This window comes from Cygnus olor, chromosome 8 (genome assembly GCF_009769625.2).
Source record: "Cygnus olor isolate bCygOlo1 chromosome 8, bCygOlo1.pri.v2, whole genome shotgun sequence".
Lineage (NCBI taxonomy): Eukaryota > Metazoa > Chordata > Aves > Anseriformes > Anatidae > Cygnus > Cygnus olor.
In genome coordinates this window covers 17,116,316-17,140,719 of record NC_049176.1, presented here as the reverse complement: position 1 = coordinate 17,140,719, position 24,404 = coordinate 17,116,316, and the positions used below count along the sequence as shown (strand labels likewise).

The 24,404-nt window shown below is 40.9% G+C and overlaps 2 long non-coding RNA genes across 3 annotated transcripts in view; one reads left to right on the top strand and one right to left on the bottom strand.

Annotated features, from left to right (window-relative positions):
• The window catches only part of LOC121074408, a 504,929-nt gene that overhangs the window by 21,617 nt on the left and 458,908 nt on the right, over positions 1-24,404 (bottom strand). For both annotated transcript variants that reach the window (XR_005822307.1, XR_005822306.1), the window contains 5 exons: positions 15,845-16,419; positions 14,928-15,144; positions 12,517-12,579; positions 9,611-10,682; positions 7,930-8,164 (listed from right to left, as the gene is read on the bottom strand). This is a non-coding gene — a long non-coding RNA (uncharacterized LOC121074408). The remainder of the gene's footprint in view (positions 1-7,929; positions 8,165-9,610; positions 10,683-12,516; positions 12,580-14,927; positions 15,145-15,844; positions 16,420-24,404) is intronic.
• On the top strand, positions 16,205-18,220 carry LOC121074410. The gene is made up of 3 exons (XR_005822311.1): positions 16,205-16,415; positions 17,058-17,164; positions 17,265-18,220. It is a non-coding gene; the product is annotated as an uncharacterized LOC121074410 (long non-coding RNA).

The following is a 24,404-nucleotide window of genomic DNA, read 5'->3' as shown; positions in this document are numbered from 1 at the left end:
CATCTAAACCTTGCCAGTCAAATCCATAACATTTCTATACCAGTGTCAAATCTGCTGGGGGTGGGAGGAAGAAACACATCTGGAATGCACTAAGGTAGTATGTTTTGATAAGTCATAGCTTATGGCTGGGTACAGCAGAGGTTTGAAAATAGGCAGGCAGTGAGTACAAATCCATGACGAATAGCTGAGGCCCATGCTACTGCTCAGGTCAAGGTGAGCCACACTGCCAGACCCAGAGGAGCACTGATGCCTGCTACTTCATGGGGCCATTGGGTATATTGGGGATTCTTGAGCTAAGATTGGAAAAGGGGCGAGCCTGGTGAGCAGGCTGACAGATCCACAGAAAAGCAAAGAAACTTGTAGTGAACAAAGAAAATACAGGATGCAAGCTACGTGTTATAGATGGAAAAGGATCAGATCACCTCAGGAATTTGGGTGCTTAAGTGCCTTTGTTTAGGATCCACCCCAAAAAGGCCTTGATGATCTGGGACAATATGGGTGGAGAGGTGTCTCCTATACTTACCAGCTTTCCAGTAGCACCAAAGCCAACAGAAGAACCAGAGGTCAGTCTTGGTAATCCCATCATCTGGCCATGACTGCCTTTTGAGATTGTTACATGCATGGGACCAAAGTGGGTAGAAAACTGTCTGGGTTAATCTCAATGTTTCCATAACATGTTACCTGGCAAGTGAAGATGGCTGCTGAAATGTTTGCGTTAGGCTCTTGCTTTTACAGTAGCGCTGTGTAAAACAGAACAGCTTTGTGGCGATAACAGTGGCTTCCCCCACATGGGATGCTCTCTCCCCTTTCATTTTGGCCTTGGTAAGTGCACATCAAAGATTTTCCACTTCTCCTGTTTCAAAGGGAACCTCCACCCACCCGCAAGTAGCAGTAAGCATTTCCTCCGGTCTTCACAAGCTGTTATTGGCTCAAACACCTTCCCTGCGCTCTTTGGGAAAGGAGGCAGATAATGCAGGGAAAGCTGCAGTGATTCTTGGGACCAACAGTAAAGGTACCCAGTTAAAGGACTTAGCGGGGGGCCCCAGATTTGCTTGCAGAGGCCTGTGTGTCTTTTCTCGCAATCAAAGCCACTGTGAGAAATTGTGGTTTTCAATTCATTTTTTTTTGCATATGGGAAAGAGGATGGCTTTGTGCAATGGCTGTTTAAAAATACTTCAAAAGAACTTGAATCAGTCCATGGCTTTGCTATATACAAATTAAAATAATTGATTTCTGGCAGCTTTTTAGGAGATCTATAAATTAAAGGGATCACATTTCTGATACATTTTGGGGGACTTTATTTTATGCTGACTTTCAGAGTGCCCTCCATGCCAGAGCTGGAAGTCAGCCACCAAAGCAGAGAGCTTCTCACTTTCATTTGCTTTGCCCTCTTGTCACAGGAGCCACTGGGTCTCCTTCTGGAGCACCCATGGTTCCGGCAGGTCCTGGACCCATGCCAGCTCTGTACCCTTCCCGTTCATTTCGTGCTTTGAGAACTTTATGTCAGGAAATAGAAGCTGCCCCAAACCTACCAAGAGCCTCCCCTCTGGGGAGTTTGCTTCTCTCCCCTTTTCTCCATCAGTAGAAACTGATACCCTCACCCAGTCTGTGTTGCACCTGGGCTGTCCCCATTGTGTGCACTGATGGCAATGGGTTCAGCTCTATCTGTGATGACCTAAAAATAGCTCTCAATTAACATTGCATTTCAAGAATTGGAAAATTTCCCAGAAGTCCATTCTTTTTTTCTTTTTCTGTTTCATTACATTTTACAGTAATAATACACAAGCCTGTAGAAAACATGACGGGTAATGAAAAAATGTAATTAATATAAGCAGTGTAAAGCATTTTTTTTCCCTCTGTTGTCCTTGCAGAAAATTACTGCTTTAAACTGAGCAGGATGTGAAAATGCATAAAGCAAACAGTAATATGCTGTGGTTTGTAAATATCTTATGCAAAATAGTTAAGTCAACTGCTGTTTATTTTTCTTACTTTATGTCACAAGCTCTTACTTTCTTTCGTTCATTATTTTTTCCATTTGTTCTTTTTGGGGGGGGGGGCTTGCTCTCTTTCATCTTAAGGAAGCCACTGGGTTAACTATATTTTTTTCTGCTACAGCTAATTCAATCAAATATACAGGACAGGCTATTTCATCTCTTCTTACCATCTCCCATTTGCTGGCTCTGAAATGCAACATATACTACAAAAGTATAGCAAGTCAAGTCTTCACGATACTGAGGTTCTGCTCTCATTTTAATGGGATTAAAAAAAAAAAAAAAAAAAAAAGGAAAACACCTATCCCGCAAATAAGTAATTATCCCAAATCCTGCCACAGCATTATGACAAACTGTAGCCTTCCTGACGATGCCTGTAGGATTCGGCAGTGTTTTTATAAGGCTGCCCAGTCACAGTTCTGGAATGGGCTGTGAGCAATATGCAGTCAACATTAACTAAGATGGCACAGTCTATGCCAGCTCTCCTTAGGATATTTCTCTGTGGCTATCTGTAGAACTTGTAATACCCAGCGATATCTGAAGGTCACAGCAGAGTTTCTGAGCTGAAATACAAAACAGCATTCCAAACACATCTTCTGTGGCCAGGCAAGAAACTGCTTATGGTTTAGTTTCCCTCCCCCCTACCCGCAGCTGACATCCAGCATTAGTTATTGTTTATTTTTGTCTTGTTCCTGGTTCTAAAGGTTTCCCTTATGGCCCTGCTTTATGTGAACTTTCAGATATCACTCGGGGCTTCTCTGCCTCATCCCTTCTGATGTAGCCAGTTCCCCTGTGAAGGTAGGTTTCCCCAGCTGAAGATCTGTGCCTCTCTCCTGTGGCATTCTGTGCAGCCATTTGGAGTCCCAGATGTAGGAAATGAAATAATCCACGCTCATACAGTCATGAAAGTGCCCATCTGGCACACAGGAACATCACGCATTGGAAGCACACAAGCGTGAGCTCACTTTTGTTATGGCATTTCATAAACAGAGATGCAGCGAGCCAGCAAGTAAGGTCCTTTGGATAATAACAATCATTTCCACCACACATTGTGTTTAAAAAATAGGGGAAGAAAAATCAAGACAAACTGGAAAGATTTTCTCTGAGGCTTCTGAGGAGAAATTTCTACTTATAAACGTTTTTTCCCAGTGGCCTGCTGTACTTATATTTCCCTGGTTCTCCCACTCTCTATGTAGATGTAAGACAATGGTGACAGCTGAAATGTAGCCAGTTAACTCTTAGTTACCTCTGCAAGCTCTTCTTCCTCACTGTTCAGTAAAAGAAAGGAAATATTAGATCATACTTACAAAAGTGAGTTCTATAAAAACAAATTGCATGTTACTGCTTTCTTATCACTACATAAAACTCACAGAAACAGTCTAATAAATGACCTCACCACTCAATTTTGAAGTATACAAATTAAAGACAGCAACAGATAAGCCAAGAGAGATTAATGTACAGTGTGTGTGCCTGTATGTGTGTTTGCATGCCTCTGTGAGGACATACCCATATGCTGTTGACATTCAACCTCTGGAATAATAATTAGGGGAAAAGGCAGATGTGTAAATTCATCTTGCTGGGCAGGGTATATATGCTGTACTAGTCCCTGATTAATTCAGAACTTGAACACTAATCCAAAACACAAGGTTTCTGCTGGGATATGGTGACTTATAAAGGGGTGGAATATGAGGAAACAATGAACAGCCCAAAATGATGGACTAAGTTCAATACCAATAAGTAAAAAGCAAGGTTATTTATATTATTCCAGCTTTGTAAAGTAATTGAAAAAAGACACCCTAGGCTTTTTTTTTTTTTTTTTTTTTTTTTTCTAATGTCATTGCATGCTGTAAAAAAGCCTTGGGATGTATTAAACCTCAGAAAACCACCATTAGCCCTTCTGACAGTGCTGGATCTTCAGAGGACTCCTCAAAGGGGTGCGGTTTTTAAGGTCAATAGAGAGCAGAGAGAGGTGTCTGGTCTCCTGAACCATCGCAGGCAAACCATGTCCAGTCCACAGTGGGGGCCTGGGCCTGCCAGGGGCAAGGGTATGCCGCTCCATGGTTTATGAACATTATAAATTATGGATAATAGTAAAAGAAAATAGTCTCTGCATTTTATGAGCCATTTTTGTACAGTATTTGGCAAACAATATCTTTGTCCAGTATATGTTAAATACTAAGTGCTAAGTTGGGAAAACAATGATATGTTTGTAAATACGACAGACCATTACAATATACTGCTTCTCATTTGAAAAGTCATTTGTGCAAGAAATGATTATTGACCCATGATATGTAAATGATTGAAATGCAGAAATTAATATTTGGGTCAACTCATGTATTTTTCAACCATGAAATGAAAAGCTCAGTATTCACATTCTAATTCATACATGAAAGCATTACAGCACTATTACTGGGCTATTGTATTAATTTATTATTGTCTTAGTTAATGACATACAGAATTATAACTCTACTTTCAAACTGAGAAAAAGGCGTTGCTACGCCCTAATAATGTTTCAGCCCAGGAATGTCCCTTTTCCTGGACTTTTCTTGTCCTGGTGATCACAAACCAAATTCACAGCTAATGGAAGCAAATAAGCAGCACTGTTTGGTCCTAACACACCTTAAATGTTGTACATTGAGGATCGGCTCCTACATTGCAGCTCCTCTGTTCCCACGGGGCCTGATTCTTACCTCTTTACCTGAGTTTTACACCAGTGCAATGCTACTTATTTACTGAATTAAGCCAGAAGTAAAATCAGCACAGGGTTGTTGCACAGTTGTCTGTTTCTTACTCTCAGGGGTTTTGGTTCTGCTCCCCCTCCTCTTTCACTGAACCACGGGGCAGTCAGCAAGCATGTGAGGCTTCTGACGGTGCTGGTGGGAGACACGTTCTCCCTGATGGAGTCGCAGCAGCCCCAGCCCTTCCGCCCAAGGTGACTTTTGCGACAGGGAGCTGAGAGCCCAGGTTGTAGCCCCAGAGACTCAGGTGCTCTCTTTCTCCCTAGAAGAAGCATCCCAAGACCTGGAGCAGCAGTTCAGCCTCAGCCCGTGCTATGTTCTGTCCCCGAGGCAGTGAGAAGGCGGCCCTGTGACCGTGGTGATGCTCTGCACCTGCTGCCACGCAGCGCCAAGGTGCTTGGCTGAGGTGGTTGATATGGGACAAGTTGTGCCTGTTAGAACTACAGTATGGTCATCTCTTGGGCTCTTATCCATTACATTTCAATTCCATCAGCCACTGAGCTTAGCTGGATTGACTCTGATTTAAGGTCAAAAATCAAAATAATTCATTACTGTCTTATAAACTGTGTGCTCCACATTCATGCCTTTTAATGCAAAAGTAAACAATGCCTCATTTTTTGTGCTATGGGGTATAGTACCACTTGATGGGTCTATCTCCTCAAAGAGACGCATAATTTAATAACAAATAAGTGTATGAGTGAAATCCATGTAGAATGATATTTGTCATAGACAAAATGAATGGAGAAGGGATGGGCAGAATAATTCAGATAATACCCAAAAGCAAAGCATCACAACAAAATCAGGATTAACCCATGAAACATCATGTATTTCATGAAATGACTGGTATATTCTAATGACCACAGTGACTCAAATGAATTAAGCAGGGCAGTATTGCATTAAGGTTACTACAGAATTCCTACCTGTTACACGCATATTGGGTCATGCCTACAAGAATGGGCCAGATTTATCTTAGTTAAAATTACATACAACTGTATTTGCATATATCTTACAGATAAAACTTTTTTTTTTTTTTGCATTTTGAGTACAATTGTGTATTTTAGATACAAATTATTTAAGCAGCTTTAAATGGCTCATTTTGATAGTGATAAAGCCAGCTCTACACAGCTTCCTAGCAAGTCCAGGTGTAAGAGCGTGTTTGAGTGGTGAAGAACTCATGTGGCTACCCCAGGACTAACTAAAATCGTGACGCAGATGAAGCAGAGGTGGTGTTAATCAGTGATGTACCCACTGCCCCCATGGTGTGAATAAGCAACCGCCCACACCAGCCAGATGTATAGGAGGGGCAACACCCTCTTGATCCTGCCCAATTAATCACTCTCTGTTTTTCTTAGCCTCTGGTGCAAAAGGCAGACCCAGATGACTAATTCTGGCAATAGAGGCCCTGCTTCTCAAGGAGACTTCCCTCTGGTAGAAGCACGATTTGGTTTTAGTTTTCTTGTGGCCTATTCCTTTATTTGAGGCTAATGGCTGACATGAATCATAATGTTAGGAGAGGGGAGCACGATTTGTACCAGCAATCCAGAAAAGATGGCGTGTTCACCAGGGGTGGGAACAGAGGGTGCAGGCTTGACCACAAGGGAAGGGCAGCACTGGCAGCGCCTCTCCTCCAAACCCAGTGTCCCCAGGCTGATCTGGAGGGGCATCAGCTAGAGCGTGACCAAGGTGGAAGCGGAACAACACGTGCTGCTTCGCAACGAGTTCGTGTGGGAGTCTCAAACCAACAAGGTGATGATTACTATAGCCCCAGCCAAGCACGGCCTTTGTTTAACTTCACTAGTATGAGTAAGCTAATTGGCGTCACTGGGCCTGTATGTGTGCTTAAAAGTTATGGCTGTGTTAAAGTGCTTTGGTGGGTCAGGGAATAATGTATGTTTAGCACCTTGCAGGATGCAGCCCTAGGAGCAAGCCTTGCCCTGACCTTCTGCAAAGCAGGGTCGTGCTCCCAGGGCCTGGCTGTGCTCAGCCTGTGGCTGCACTGCCCCACACACGCCACGGCCGCATAATGCTGGGGATTGTCTAAATCATGAAACAACATGTTGTACCAGGGCAGCCAAAAACAACAATAAAATTAGCAGGAGCCAGTCCAGCTGACTCTAGGAGAAGCTGCAGAGTTTCAGAATTAAATTTACCTCTAACTCTGAAAACTAAACTAATTGTAGAATGTAAGGCTCCCTGAACACGTTAGGGAACTTGATGGGAAAGCCTCAGAAAAAAAACCACAAACACTTTAGATAAAGCCCCCATTTTAATTGTATCAATTCTGCCAATTAATGATAATGGAAGAGCAGTCCAATTAGCTAAATAGCTAATAGTTTTATCAAGCAGAGGCTGGCAATTTAAAGCAAACAAATTCTTTCTAATTTTATCCCCTTGCACACCAAGATGTTTAAAGGATAATGGGGGATCCAATAAAGGATATTGCTCAAATAGAGCTACGTTTAAATCGCCTAATGGCTTTAAGAGTTTTACCCCAATTAACAAAAAGAAACATGAACATCCAGTATCTTCTAGCATAGTATCTAAAATGTTCATTAGAAAAATAATATATTCTCCATCTAAGGCCAGAATGGAAAACATCACTGACTTTTCCCTTAAAAAAAAAGATTTCTCCCAAAGCTAAGGCTCCCCTGTAACAGCAAAAGTATCAAAGAAAAAGGACTCTCCAGTATAATCTGAAGTATATAAATAATCTTCAAACCATGGTCATTATTTTTAACATAACTGTGGATTTGAATAAAGGAGATTGACCTATCTAACATATTTAAGACCAAATCCTACTGTTACCTAAATCTGAAATAAGTTAAGGCTATTGAAGAGAATCAAAAGCCTTTTCAAAATCAATAGCCAGAACAAATTCCTCATGATCATAATTTTGAGGATAAAAAATCCATTAAAGTTATGTCTTTGATTGCTATTAATGAAGCAATCTGGAATAAATCCAGAATGATCCATATGGATAATCGAATCTCATATTTTCTCACATTTTAAAGGGCTCAGATTTGGGCCCTGACTTATATGACAATGATGAGCAAAAGTCTCATTTCCTTCTGACACTGAGCTGCCCACCCTGGACATTGGATGACATGGTCTCTAAAGGGAGCTAGAGGAGCAATGTATTCAACGCTCAAAGAAGACCTCAAATAAATCAGCTTCCAGCCTCCCCGACAAATCCCCAATACCTCTTTGCCGCAGGTATTTTGGAGGCTACTGCAGGCTGCAGAAACCACTGAAATGCTGCCGTGGTGCCGTAGAAGGGTGCTGGGGGGAAGACGTCCACAGAGCTAAGTCAGCAGTTGGGCCCATGCTGGGGAGGATGTGCCATGGGGAGCTCCTGCTGCCACGTGAGTGCAGGTCCCTCTCCTGAGGGTTTGCTTCACTCCAGTGACCTTTCCTCAAACTTAGCTGCTCCAGAGCCTGCAAGGTTGAAGTCATTTGTTTCACTCACGGGGGCTTTTTTTGCAACAGTCTGTTAATTATCTGGCACAAATCTGCCCCCTACTCCCCCCAGTCCCTTAGAGATGCTCGGAACCCTCACTGCCCTGCCAGGCTGAAAAATTTGGTGCTCATCCCAGCAACAGATTTTGAAAATTTCAGCAGAAAACCATTAATACTAGAACAGAAGACACAGTTTCCATTCCTGACTTTTTTTTTTCTTTTTTTTTGTTTTCCTGCTTGTAACATCTCTCTAGGGTAGATATGCGTCTCCCTCACCTTCCCCTAAAGTCAGAGTGGCCTGTGTTCTGGAAACTGTCACATCCTACAAAATGCTCCTGGCCCTATGCCACAAGACCAGGATTTGGCCCCTAGTCCCTGAGCAACACTGTTTCAGTGAGAATTCAATAAAGCACTTGTATTATATGAACCTGGTAGGAATCGATTTTTATTTGAAACCAAATTTCAGGTTGCAAGCAAGAACAAAAAATAAGACAGCAGGTCAATACATTTTGTATGGGTATCACATTAGGTCAGAAAGATACTGAACTTTCACCTTTATTATCACCCTAAATTATCTTTGAGTCAAATTTAATTTCACAGGCTTAAGAGACCCTTTTCCTTCACTGACTGCACATGGTGAAAGATTTATATAAATATTTTTATATGTGTATATATATATATTCATCCAAAGAAGATGCAAATGGGTGTTTAAAAGGCTCCTTTGTATGTAAGGAACAGTTACTAACAGAACCACCTGCATCTGTAACAGCTGAAAATACTTACGAAGGCTTTCACTCCAACTTCACAACCAACTGATCCTCTCCTGTTTCTCCCACCCCTACAATCCTCTTCTGTATTTAGACACCTCTAAAACCTATGCAACTCCAAGCTGCCATCTGCTATAGATGCTGCTTCTACTATATAGGCAAGCTTGGTGGATCCATGTCTCAGGGGTGCCTCTTTGTAAAAGGGTGCCCTTGGGTGACCAGGGTCAATAAAAACTGCTGCTTTTCCATATGGCTCCATGCAGTTACGATAGAAGGTGTCTCATTTCTACCCTTACTAAAAATGATGTAAACAAACAAAAAGACTAAGCATGTTAGGTTGAACAAAGATCCAACTATTCCCATATTTTGTGTCTGGCAATTACCACCAGTGGATGTTCAGAATAGGAAATACAAGAACAGGTCAACGGCTGCTGTTTCACAGGTGGTATGCACCCTCCCAGCAATCTGTGGCTTAGGCAATCTCTAGTTTAAGCTTGTCTGGACCTGCTGGTAGCTGCCAGGGTTACCAAAATCTTCAAGCTAGACTAGAAGCCAACTGCTGACAATCCTTGAGAATACATGGAGGTTAACATGGCTGTTATCTTTTTAGAACACAAATATATCTTTTCCCGTACTTTTTAGAGGTCTGAAATGATACCTGCAACTCATCAGAATGGTTCCCATTTCTTCTTCATTGTGCACAGCACTGAATGAATTTCCTCAAATCCTTTTAATGTGCTTGAACCTGAGTAGTGAAAGCAGGCACTTTACTCCACATTTTCTGGAACTTGTGCAGCCACAGTAGTCCTGGAAACACCTGTGAAACATTTAGAGGATTGTTAGGTAAATTGGGAATACTTGAGGAACCTGAACCAGCACTGGCAACAACAATGATCTCTACTGGTGATGAGAGAGATTAACTATTTATTACCAAAATTTGGCCTTGCAGATTGTTGTTTATAGGAGGAAATATGCTATGCCCTGGCATTGGTAGGATGGCTGAGAGACTATGGTGCAGGCTCCAAGATTTTGGGCCCAAAGCTTCCAAGCTCCAACCCAGCCCTGCCAGGTGACAATCTACAGTGACCACAGAACAGCTCCTGTGCAAGCCAGACATCTCATCAAACTTAAGAGGTATACTTAAAATAAACAAGAGGCAGATTCAGTGGGTGAATTTGATCTGGAAAGTGAAGTGTCTATTATCTGTATAGAAGCAGCGCCTAAGATGGTAGGAGCAGGGAGTGGGGCAGGGCTGTAGGAGCACTTGGAGTGGAGCAATTCAGCCTGCTGAGCCTTCCTGTCACAGCCCTTACACAGAAGAACTCTTCCATCTCGATCTAAAGCTATGAAAAGTAAGAGGTTCTCTCTGCAGTCAGCCAGGGTCAAAGAAGTAATAGGTAAAGTTTTCTGACCAATATTATTAAGAGCCTCTACTAACACTAATGGGCACCACAGCAAATCACATTCACAGTTTAAGTCACTTTAAGTACCTCTGTCACTAGTAAGCTTGGAGACGCAGACTGAAAATTATAAATGCAGTTACGTATTTCACTAGTCTTTTTGAAACTAAGGGAAATTTACCAGCAAAGGAGAACAAACTCTGCACCTCATCACAGTGATGTAATGCCAGGCAAGCTGACAGAGTAGTACGAACTCACGTAAGGAAAGAATTTGCTCCGAGCTCCTGGAACGCGTACTAGGCCGCACTGAACAGATACAGCCATCTCACCCTGTCGAGCGAGAGAGAGAGAGACTTTTATGATGGTCTACCCACTAAAAAGAGACATAGCTTACTTTTATGAATAAATGTGTTACCTAAAGAATAGTTGCACACACTCTTGTTTGCATAGGATTTGGTATACATTTGTGGTCTTCAACAGACAATTCCAAACCCCGAGTATTTCATGTAATTAATGTCAATATGCTTGGCTTATTTGTTATAAAAGAAAAGCATTTCTAATTAGCCTTTTTGATGTGTAAAACTTCAGTGTTTTTCCCTAGTGTTTTCCAAATCAGGGTCCTTTTTTTTTTTTTTCCCCACTCCTGCACAGAGAGACAATGTGAGGCTTATGCACTGCTTCAATCTTGTTCTGAAGACAGTTTAAATTGCATGTAAGTGATAACTAGGCCCTAGGCTGGCCCTCAACATGGCGTGAGGTTCACCTACTACGAGCAATGCCAGGAATCACATAGTATAAACTGGCCTTGTGACAAGTCAAACATTTCAATTTCCTGTTAAATTCAACCATCACTCTGCATATTTGCATTTATTATAGTGACACACACAATGTACTTTTCATCCAAAGCAAACCCTACTTGCCTTCATGGAACCTCTGGAGAGTTTTGGGAAGAACAAAACCTTCACTGCAATGACATTCAGAGGATTATCACAATAGGCCAGGGACACAAGTAAATCTCAAGCAGTAAAAGAGAGTACAACTATGGTGAGCTGCTCAGATGTAGCAATAAAGAAGGTCAAGGTGTGCACTTTTTTTTTTTTTAAAAACAGTCAACCCTGCAGAAATGCCAGACAGATTAAGAAGTTTTTGCCAAGCCAAAGTATTGGTCCTATCAGCACCAAGTAACAGGAGGGTGAAAAGTTGAGCATACAGACTCCCACCTCTTATCACCTACATCTCTTTTTCTTGGGAGAAGCTCAGCAAAGTATATACATTTAAGTAAAACCACAGTACAAAACTGACCAGATGCCAATTGGAATCAATGGGTATATTTTCCCTTTACTTTGGGTCTTGCATTAAGCTCTAAATGAGATCAGAGCTAGACCTGATCTGTGGACGAATACAGGAACAGAAAATGTGCTTCTCTATTAAATTGGACAAGCAAAGTGCTTTATTGAGTGCTGAAATAAGATGTGAGATTCCACGACAAGCTGAGGTTGTTTTTCTTTCCCATTTTGCTCTCATTTAACACAAAGAAGCTCATTTTCCGTATCATGGGGCCCTTAATCCTGAACAATAAATACAGTGTCTTCCCTAGAAGCATGAAGGCCCTGCTTTACAGCCTTGGCAAGAGAGTGTACATTGGCCTTGTTGGTTGATTAGTGAATTCAAACACGAATAGTGAATTCCTAAAACTTTGGCCAAATCAACATCTTAAGCAATTTTTAGCTTCTCCAATGAGCCAATACTGTTGTAGAAACCTGGAAGCAGCAGTCAGGTCTTTGATGATTTATTTAGTAGGAGTCATCTAGTAGCTAATTGTCTGCAATTTTTAACCTCATTCATGTACAGCGCTGATTCTTCTGCAGTTTTCTCCTTAAGCTTTCTTACATCTCTGTGTGTAACATTTCCAGACAGCAGTTCAACTTTATCACAAATATTTTTATGAACTTGCCAAACCACATCGAAGATCTTCAGACTCAAAAGTACAAGATAAAATCATCCTTACAGGGCACCTCACCCTTCTCCACCCAGACACATGAAAAAAAAAAAAAAACACAAACAAAAAAAACAGCTTAAGGCTCCAACATTTTACGTTTATAATGAATAAGAGCTTAGTGTTTTTTTTTTCTTTTTTTTTTTTTTCCCCTGTTGGGATTTTCACCTTTCCATTCTTTTCCTGGATTTTCCACCTTTCCATTCTTTCCCTGGATTTTTCACCTTGGATCTATATCAAAAGAGAGAAAATACTGGTGAGCTACGTAAAAGAACACTCCACCTTTTCTGTCTGTATTTTTTGGCTCCAGTGAAATGCATGCCTGTCAATGACTGCAGATCTACCATAGGAAGAATGAGTGATGACTGGTGGGGGGTGTCCATGAGTGCAGAAGACTTTTGTACCATATTGGCAATAAGTCTTAGCACAGATCATAGTCAACTAAAATGCTCAGGACATTTGATGACTGTAACCTAGATCTTCCTCGGTAACCTAGATCTTCCTGGGTAAGATCAAAGGAAAATCTGATTCAATGTATGGTTCTGTTTACACCATGGTTTAAGGACAGTTCTGATGCCTGTTAAGTCATAGAAATATAAAAATTCTACTCAGATTTCTGGTTAACCTCATGCGATTCTTCATGAGATAGAAAGTTCTTTCTGTCCATTTTCTGCAGTTACTCTGGTGCATGATTCAGCAGTTGTCACATGTCTGTTTTGGGGTGGCTTCCTGCCACAAGTGGATGAAAGACTCTTCACGCCTAGTTTCTGTCTCCTATTTACATGTTTATGAAGAAGCCTGGGTCCCTTGGGAGATGGAAGATACTCTATTTTGGCAATAATATCACCATCATCTACTATGATCCATGCCTGTGGGAAGATATTTTTAAAAAGAATAACTTCTATTTTCTTAATGTAGCCATTGTTTAAATGTAAAATACAATTACAGTACCCACCCAGGGTGTATGTTGTTGTGTAATTTTACAATACTACGTCTAGATGAGTGTTGGCATTCTACGTACGTACTTACCACACCCAGGAATGTTGGTATTACACAATTACACACATCCTGTTGACTAATTACATAATAATTAGTATTTTTAATATTCAAAGATGCATTCAAATTGGTTATGCAAGATTTTATGTCACTGCAAATTAAAACCAAAACATAACAAATACATGTAGTGAACAATGCTGTTCAGATAGCTTACTGAGCATGGACTTATCTTCCAGCAGACGGCACATAATAATTCATACTTCATACATTTTAAACATGTTTGGCAGGCCCTCCCTCCCCCACTGTTACTTTGGGTAACACACCTGCTTTATAAAACTGCTAAAGTTATTTTGCATTCAACACAGTAGAATTTCTGTAGCCTGCCTACTTCTGAGTTATGATCACTTATCATGACCAGAGATAATTTTTGGCTGAAAAAGTACTGTGACATGCCTGGGAAAGGCAGATTGTTCTTTACAATGGCAATTCTGAAAGGAATTTGGAAAATGCAATTTACATTAGCAATTACCTGCAAAAAAATATCCCAAATACTATTGTTTCAAGAAAGCACTACTGACGAACCTGAGCCATTTGGATGTGGAACAGATTTTCTACAAGCCTGGGTGGAGTGTCTTGATCTGAGCTCTTGGTTGCAAAGTCTGGCTCACCATTTGGATTTGGGGGCTTGAAGATCACAGACTCTTTTTTTTTTTTTTTTTTTTTCAACCATGTCTTAAAATATGTACTTAAAACATTGTTTATGCAGTGTAAATTCTAAACTTGGTGTTTCTTAACCCAGTCAAAATTCACAGAAGGCAGAGGCCCAGTCCTGCTCTTGCCCAGGGCATTTTTTTATTAGGTGCTATGCACCAAGTGGATTGTATATGATGTTTCCATGGTGTTTCTGGCCTGCCCCTGTTAGTTTCCGTGGAGTCCCCAGTTGAGCACATAGAGCTTTATGACAGAAAGGATGGGAAAGATGGACTGTGTTCCTGTCTTCCAACTGTCTGTTTCCTGGGCAGAAGCAAAGAGTAACAAGTGCTTTGCAAATAACTTTTTTTTTTCCTGCCACTCTTCATGAATTTGAATTTCAACTTTTTAATTACTGTGGCTGCAAGTGACATTTCAAGGCCTTGGGGACAAATCAATGCCCAGGGGGTCATTATTGGACTGTTTCTCTTTTCATGCAGCAAGAGGTTATAAATGCAAGACCAGCTTCTTTATTGAAGAGCAACTTCTTTCTGCCCTGGTAGGTTAAAAATTGGCATTTCAGTCTAAACATTTGCCCCTGCTAGGTGGCTGGTTACTTTTTAGCCAACCAGCACCTGTATGAAAGCAAATTGGATCTGTTTGGAAGGAGCAGGATGTGGGACTAATGAGGTAAACAATACCGCTCATGCAAAGCGGCCTCAGAGCTGCCCCTTCCCCAAAGTCTCAGCAACCCCACTTCCCTACCCCGAGTATCAACAGAAAGGTCACTGCACTTCTGTGCACTAGACAACACAAAGGAAGTCAGCTTTTTGAATTTGCAATTGGGTCTTCTGTTACTTCAAGAGGCTCTTTTATGTCCTCTGCTTTCTTACCTGCTGTGCTTCATCCATGACTCTGGCAGACAAGAAGTTTTTGAGGGGCTGGGGAACCATCCTCAGCTGTATACCTTGATCACCACTGGTAAGTGTGCAGCAACTTCATTTCACATTGAGAACCAGTGTTTCTTCAGAGAGCAAATGCTGAGATACCATTCTTATATCACGTAGTCCCAGTTGCCATCATTGGTCAAATTCCTCTTGACCTTCTTTCCTAAAGAAAAAAGCCACAATGAACTTACACACTTTTCTATCTGCCCCCCAGCCACAACGAATTTCTGTGCTTTGCTACCGCCCCCCCTCCCGGCTGAGAAATGCTGGAGCACATTTGCATATATTATGAACAGTATTTCATTACTGAAAATAATCCAAAACAAAAAATTGCACCTGGCCTGACAACACAAGGCCAACTTGCTTCCTGATGTGATTTTAAATGGCTGAGATATTAAAACACTGAAAAACGGGGTTTATAATGGAAATACTGACAGACTATTAACTATAGCGACGCTGCTCTAATAAATGGAATAGCCTGTCGTAATCTCTAGTTCATAAATATGCAAATACAAGGCAGAGGATTTGCTCCAAAGGATGTCTCTATAATTTTAACTGACCTTTACTGATACTAAATGAGCCTGTTGCTTCTGTTTTTGAGCATTAAATAGTACAGGAAATCCAGTCTCTCTACATTCAGCGCCGTTCAGCTCCCATCGGCACCAATGGCAAAATCCTCAATGCCTTCAGCGGTAAAAAATCTGGCCCCACAACACATAGAAAGTAAGATGCCTGGATGTACTCAATTTTAATTCTGTTCTCATCTGTGTTAATTATTATTATATTAATTCTTCTCTTTGGGAGAAATTAAGCACACATTTGCCCCATGTGTCAAAGAGCTTGACCTGCCAAAATGCACTCACCCGCTCAGTGATAAACAGGCCATCGACACAATGAAATAAATGTTGAATTTTATCCAGTTTCCTGTTCTGGACCAAACGGAGGTAAATCCACTGACTTAATATTTAATAACCTAAATGTAATTTCTTTTTTGTGCCTCACATTGCACAGTAAAGAATTGGATGGCTAGCAGTTTTGCAGATTCTCAACTCCTAATTATTTTAAGCTATTCATCCTGGTATCTGTCCATTGATGCTCAGCCAAATTGCCAGCAGGGGAGAGATCTGTCCAATCCAGGAGCTAAATGAGTCACTGAGAGTCAATCTGTTTTTTTCCCTTGCTGCTGGGATTTCCTTGGGTCCTGGCCTCTCTCTGCTCCAATCACACACACAGAGCTCCAGGCGTGGGTCCTCTTTGGCTTCAGCTGCCTCCTGTCTCCCTGTGTCTGCTCTGCTCATCACAGCTGTTGATGGGTTCTCGCCGGCTGGCCACAGAAGACCAATACTTCCATCACACTGCTCCTACAGTTCTTGCTCTGAAGGAAAATTAAGACATCTTGGCCTTGTTGAATTTGCTGCTGAAGTAATACATCAGGTATCTAGATGGAAAGCAAACCACATGAATAAAATGTGTCATCTGGGTTAGATACTAATTTATTTGCCTTAAGTTCTGGGAACAATATTTGCACTTTTTCCAGAGAACTCAGTTAAGTTCCATAGAAACTGAATACTAATATAATTTCTGCAGCATGGAAAACAAATATGAAACAGAAAAAATAGACTCATCAGAAATATTAGCTGCTCAGTATTAAAATATCTGACAATCTTGCAAATACAATTTATAAACAGGAACATTTAGAGCCTAACTATTCACTGAAAAGCAAATTCCTTGCTTGTTCCCTTTTAGGGTCAGGATTCAATTACACAAAAATATGCGGCAGGCTTAAGGACTGCATGTAAGATTAAGATAACTGGTATTTCATGGTAAATGATTAAATTAGCTGACACAGTTTTATCCTGAACTTTGCCATTAAAACTGACATTTTTGTGCCACGCACATTGTAGGCTGCTGGTAATCAAAACTGCCTTTCTTCTTTCAAAGATTTTAAATAGCTAAAGAACTCTTGTTCTTTACTCTATTTGCAAATGTGTGGAAAATATATCTACATCATAACAAGATGAACTAAACACAAGACTTTTTTTTTCCCCTCCTCATCTATCCTACAAATACCTTAAGAAAACAGCAAGGAAATTCCAAATGCCCAGAATCAGCTCTGCAATACACACTTTAATCAAGTCATTTATGTGATTCTACAGAGATGAGAACATGCTGTCCTCCTCACGGTGAGTAAAAATAGAGAAATGACAGAAGCCTCTTACTAAAAGTTTAATTATTCCTAGTATACAATTCTAAACCACTCTGTTTTATTTCTCTTCTTTTCAGGCTTGCTTTTTTATGCAAGGAGAGTTACAAGAATAATTTTGATAGAAAACACAGTTTAGGACTGGTTGGATGAAGTGTTGCCAGAGGTGGTGGCTGTAGTCACTGCCGTTCAGTTGAGCTAGCTAGGAAGGAGCAACTCTACTCCTCTGTGAAGATACGTGGCCTCCAAAGCAAAGCACAGTCACGAGGCACTGTACACAGCAAAGGCAATGCCAGTCTGATCAGAGACTTCAACTACGAGGGAAGTGTATCTTCTGAGCGTTGCACTGAGCAGCCAAGAGAGCTGAGTGGTAAGAAAATCCATAGAAACACTGTGGAAATGAAGAATGGAGGCAGGACACGCAGACCAGTGCTTCCCCCTACAAGAGGCCAAGGGTGAGCATAAGGAATGAGTAGTGGCCGAAGGAAGCCTCACAGGCAATGGGATAAAATTATTCTATACTTCTGTTTGTTTGACTTGTCCTGGGGTCAGAAAAAGAGATTTGTCCTTTTATTTTTATTTTTTTGTAGATACAGAACTTCATAAAAGCAGTATGTGCCTCTGACCAGCAACTTCTCATCATAAGAAGAATAACCTCAAATTTTTGGCTAGAAAGAATATTCAAAAGAAGTAGCTCTAGCAATGCAAAAGCATGGAAACTGCAATACTGCTCCAGAAACAGTGGTCCACCAGGTCTAGCTTTTCATAGTCAAGAGGCTAACACACTTTTGGAAATGATGAAATAGCAATGCCAATTATTAGTGTAAAACCATCTACATAAACGGGACACAATTCACCACTCACAGGCTTTGAAAGTGGAAGCTTTATGAAGTCTTCCATGCATCACATTATACCTCTTTCTATGCACTGTTACAAAGATAAAAACACTGATTATACAAATTGGAGGGATAAAGACATATCTCTGTATTTCAGCTTTTTGTAACAAAGGTCTTTGCTGAAACAGGTAGTAGAAGCATGACAGACACCAAAAAAAAAAAAGCGTTTTTTATTCCAGAGAATTTGGTCCTTTATTCTTCAAGCAGACTTATCAGAGGCGTGTGCGTAACAGGAATGTTATGGCAAAGTTTCTGGATTCCTTGTTAGCCATAAACAGTTGAGCAAGACTTTGGACTCCTTTTCACATCTTCGATCTTCTGAGTTTTAAGGAGAAGAAACACAGCTTTTTACACAGCACCCTCCCCAGGAGTTAGAAGCTGCAGTTATACAACACCCACACAATGACACCACTATCACAGTCACACCACTGTCATCAAAGGATGACTTTCAGTGAAAAGAAATAGCCAAGAAGACAGTTTCATTGTTTGAAAACTCATGCAAATGCTGAACAATGAAACTCAAGCTGATTATCAAAGAATCAAACCTGTACAAACATCTCGCAAATTGTGGTATTCAATTCAAACTTCTTAGCTCTCCTACATAATTTCTTGGCTTTTATATATTGTGCAAGGGACATAGCTACTTTTACTTCTCTTTGTATGTTTTAAACTTTGAAAACCTTTCACAGCAGAGGTTACATGAATCATCTAGCTTTTCCTATTCCAAAATGTTTCACTGATCATCCATTATTAACTGAGTAAAATGAAGATAGCTATGATAAATTTTGATCTATCTCAAAGTATTAGAAAGGATATGAAAACATCTTGTTCATAGTACTAACTTTTAGATGACATATGAGGGTACAGCCTCACTTTTTTCACTGTCACATACCATAAGGCTCTTAATAACCCAATCACTTATTACATTTTTTTCTTCATTCCTAGGCACTGATAGTTTCAACCTGGTCTGCCATTTAGCAGAAATTCATTCAAACAGTGTAACAGTGAAGGGATTGGATGTTGGTGGACAGGAAGCCTGTCAACATCAGAGATTAGGATCCTAACTCATGTCTAGATTTTTTCTAAGTAATGTATGGTTCTACATAAACGTATGTTCTCCTCTTGATGTGAATGCTCTGGAAAGACAGTAAGAAGCCTGTGGCCCCACGTAGATCTCAGAGTGAGGCCCTTTGAGCAACACAATAATTTGCATTCTGTTACTAAATATACTGCAATGTAACTGTGCACAAAACTTTGAAATACTGTGAGAAAATAGTCCTTTTCAAGCAGCTCACCACAGAAATGGGACACAACCTGGAGAAGAACTATGGTAATCCAAAAAAAAACTCCTTTCAGTGAGTTGAGATCCCAGATACATTTTGCTCTTTGTCATTCAGCTATACAGACGGAAGAACCAAAGTTAGTGGGATACTTCAGATATACTCCACAATTAAATATATTAATTTTTTTTTTTTTTTACTGGTTTACTCGTTTACCTCTTAGAATATTTTCAGTTTCATTGCTGCCCTCTTCAGCTTGGGTTTTCCAGGGTGGGAGAGGGTCAGGTCTATGGGTAAGGGAAGCAGACGGGGACAGAAGTTGTGCAAAGCTGGTCATGGACTTAATAAGGGCTTGATTCTGTACCAACGAAATCAACAGGAGTTTGGCTCATGTTTGCAGTGGGAGGTGGATCAACACTTCATGCCAGCTGTTCCCTGTTGGGTAGGGATAATCCCTTTGAAACAAAATATTTAACTTGTTCTCACTCTGTTGATGAAGGCTTCCCATGATAATGCTTTCATGAGAATTAAAAGGTGTGTCTCATTTTTAATTCCAAATACCCTGTTCCTTCAGTATGTATTTGCCAGTCCAGTAAAACGATCAACCTGCTATTAGCCATGTGGGTTTACAAAAAATGGTACAGCAATCTAAGTTACCGGGTGGATCATCTGCGTGTTCTGTTGGCCATGACAGTACTTCTTGCAATTTCCTCACCTGGAAGGTGCAGCAAGGAGACATGTTAGTTCAAACACTACACCTGAGGTGGGATCCCACGGACAGATGTAGAGTAGCCACAGCCACTGTAAGCAAATAAAAAGGTGACAGAAAAAATAAACTAACTGTCATGAAGAACAGAATTTGGGAACATCAGGGAGACAGGAGCTGAGGGAGGACAGTAGTAACAATAAAATCAGATATGTGTGCCCTGAAATCTGGATCCAAGTACAGCATTTCGTCTCAGTTACTGTTTCTGTGTTTTGTTTCTATGTAATACTGGGGAAATGAGGTTCTGAAGCTAGAGGAAGCTGCCCAGGTTGCTCTAGAGATCAGCAGCATACTCTGGCTATTTCTAGCTCTTGCGTTTATTAGCCAGTGTGGAAGTGGGGGATATTTATCCCAGCGTTGGTTTGGTTCACTCCCTGTCACCCCTCTGGCTGAGATCCATTTGGCTAGCAGACCTGGAACATAAAGTCTGCTAAGTTTTATAAAGCAATTATTTAATTTGAAAAGTCTCTTTGATTGCATTCTAATGAGATTTCCATAAAATGCAGTCCCCCACCTCCTCCTGGGAACTTCTATTTAATCCATAAACCATGACACTTTTTGAAAAGCTCTAGAAGACTTCAAGAGAGGGATCTTTCAGAGACTGAGTTGTTAGGTCTGCTCACTGGAAACTGAGCTTTCCATAGACTTGCATCCTACAGAAGCAGGAAATGTATGGTATTGTTTGAGCTTAAGAGACTGTGACGTTTTTATAGAATGTACGGAGGAACGGAGATACAATGACAAAGCCAAGAGCTGCATCTGGCTGGCTGCTCCGAGGAGCATTCCCCTTATAGATTTTTACGGCTCTCCCAACCTTAATATTAAACACTTGACCTTTTTGTCAAATACTATTTTAGATTATTAGGTTGGTTGATTAGTTACTAAATACACCATCTATAGTAAACAGAAAACCATGTAGTCTGGTGCTTCAGTCTCAGACCTTTCAGGTATTGCTCCCTTGGCATTTAACGGTAGAACAGTGAGTCCCCTTACGTTAACTTAAGCCACTTGGTAAGCAAGGAGTGCGTGGCATTTTCACACAGGGGGTAGTGATTTCTGAGATGGCACTGCTAGAACGGGGATGTCCTCTTTCCCTTACAGCTCCCCCACCCCAACCTGATAGCTTTAATGAAAGTGCTGTAAACATTGTGAAGTCAAGCATAAATAGGAGCCAGCTCATGCCAAACAATGCAACTTAGACCACTGACTACAAATAAGTATGTTTTCCTTTTTAAATTCTGTAAGCCAGCGCTTTGCAACTGACTCTGCCCTGTGCCTCTCTCCCAGGTGAGCTCTTTTATTCATCCTCCCCCGTACAGTCAGTATGTCCCCACATTGGAAGCAGAATTAAATGCATTTGCTTTTTCACCCCTCTCTACCAGCACCTTTGTACCCCAGTTTGGGAAAGCCCGCTGTAAACTTAACCCCTCCCTCTCATAAATCCACTTCAAATATTTGGATTTAAAAGCCTGTGGCTACAGACAGCATGATGGGAGCGCTGAACTACTGGACATTTAAAATAGCTTCAGAAAGACCAAAAAAAAATCCAACCTTTTCCCTGGACCTTAAAATGGTTTTAACAGGAACAGGACAAAATACTAGTGCAGAGATATTTATTAACTTTAGAGGACAAGCTGCAAGAAGAAGAAAAAAGAGCCTTATTAGTAAACACTGTGGAGCATACTTAGATACTTAGAAGAGCACCCCATGGAGTCCATGTAACATTGTATAGCCCACAAACTCAGGCTGGACACAGCAGAGAGACTAAAGATTTGGACAATTGATTCCTCACTTCCAGCAAATGACAGAACTGCTTTGTTTTTCAGCAAGCTGAGTCTGGTTCTGATCTCAGTCCTGAAATGTAAGACTGGAACAGCTCCACTCGTTTTAGGAGAATCACCTTTACACCATGGTGACAGTTGGTTTATTAGATTTAATAAAAGCAGGTGCTCTAAATCCTAGCATAGATTTCCTCTTTTTTATTTTATTTTATTACAAGACAGTACCTTTTAGCCAAGCAAAACCTGAGGACTCACCTGCTTATGTGAGTAGAGGATGGACAGACTAGGGGGCAGGACTCGGCCTCCAATGTGCAGAGGTGTGACTATATTTTCTGTGATTGTGCACTAAAGTGATGGAGGCAGCCTACACACAAACCAGATAACACTACTTTTCTTCCTGCAGAAAGCTTAGTTTCTTGGTAATTAAAATGGGTGTGTTTGAGAATGACAAAAATTAACAAAAACAAACAAAAACACTTAGAAATCTGGCACTTCTAAAATCATACAACTGAATGGTTCGCAAGCAGTGAATCTTAGCTAGAACACCACCACGCTCCTATAACTGTTGTACAATTTTGCTTTTAAATAATAATAATAAAATATTACTGAGGATGGAAATAACCCACTGTAGTTAAAGCATGGTTGTTTAACAAAGTATTGTTTCCTAAATAAACTGCTGAAAACCTGTTGTTGTCCAGCATTTGCTAAGCTGAGCTCCTCCTGACTGCCCTCTTTCCAGCTGCCTTCTGTATTGCTTACTTTACCTCTTGGCACAGGACAGGGCAGTGACTTGTGACAAGGTGAGGCTTAGGGCAGCTCTTAGTCATCTCTTCCAGAGCTGGTGAGAGCTGGATTCCTCCGCAGTCCCAAACAAGAGCACCCTGCAATGGCGGAGCTGCAGCAGGGGAGAATTTGCTCCCCAGGCATCATGCAAGTATTGCCAAGCCCCAGAAGTCACAGAACAAGAAAGCTTGGTGCAGACACAGCGATACCACCTGCTAGGTGTTCCAGTACAGAAGTGCTGAGAGACCTGGATTTTCATTTCTTGAGTACAAGATATGGCTCCACAGAACAGGGCACCACTGAGGAAGCTTTCCTGACCTATTCATGATCACCAGCACATTCCTGTTTATCTCAGCGCTCTGCTCCCAGTTGCTGCACCCAGCTAATTTAACTCATCTGCTTCAGCTAACTTATTATCCCAAAGAAGTTGAAATCTGCTGTAGCTGGAGATCTGAACTTCTGAATTATATAGGCAAAATGGTGATTTATTCAAATGCCATTTCTTATATGTATTTTGATGTAAGTGTAGGCAGTCATTGGCCATGTTCAGCTCCTATATATGTAGGTGCAGAAACAAGCACGAAGCAGGAAAAGTAGATAACAATTAAAAAAAAAAAAGTGATTCCACAACTTAGATCTTTTATAGTTCTTTTTACTGCTGCCACTCCAATGCTTTTGCCCTAGTTTGACTTTGAGCTATTGACACTAAGGAGATCAAAAAAGGTGGGTGGGTGGTGGTTTTTTTTTTGTTTTGTTTTTTGAACAGAGCAGGTTCACTTACACCATTTAAGCTCAAAAGTACAGTCCATTGTTTTTTGCTACATTACCAAATCTTTTCTAAAGAAAAAGAATTCTTATTCTATGTAATTGCAGTATTGCCTTGACCCTTGAAGCCCATGGAGCTCTTCCAGGACTACATAAGTACAGAGCAAAGCAAGAATGTAAAAACTGTTATGATGTTGGTGCTTAAACAGAGAGATCTTTGTTGAAGGCCGCTATAATGCTTTGGACTGAAGATAGAAAAAAAGCAGTACATGCACAAAACACTTTCAAACACGTGATGAAATTTGCCATCTTACCCACTTATGTACTAACTCAGTAACTTTGTTAAACTGTATGACTTACCAGAGGATTTCTTGAGTAGCATTTGACTTGCATAAGTCCCATTAGCTGTATCCATAAAGAGCCACTTCTAAAACAGTGTTACATTGATCAGTTTCTCCCAAATAGGTGGAAGTTGAATAATGGAGGTTAAACACAAAGTCCATAGCTGGAAGTCTGCAGCACAGCTGCAAAGAGTATGCCAAGGGTCCTGGCACCTAGATGTAGCAGGCCAGAGCATGACAGCTCTCCCAGCTGAAAACCATCTAATTAGTTACATGGCAATCACAAAGTAGGACATAAAGTTCTTTTAAAGAGTCAGTGGACATTAGCCAAGTATCTGTAGGAAATCATATGATTCCTTCTCGGAATTGGAATTGAAAAACAATTGGATTTTACTGAATCAGTCTGTGGTCTCATGTACTCCAAAACATACCATCTCTACTCTTCCTGTCTGAAGGACTGTGTTTCTCAGTGTACCCAGCAGCATCTGTGGACTCCCACAGGTAGCCTCAATGCAAGATCTTCCTGTCTCGAGAGTGAGGGAACTACTCCACATTTATAACCGACTCTTAGCGGAAATCAAAATTTAGATTATGTCTCTAGAAGACTG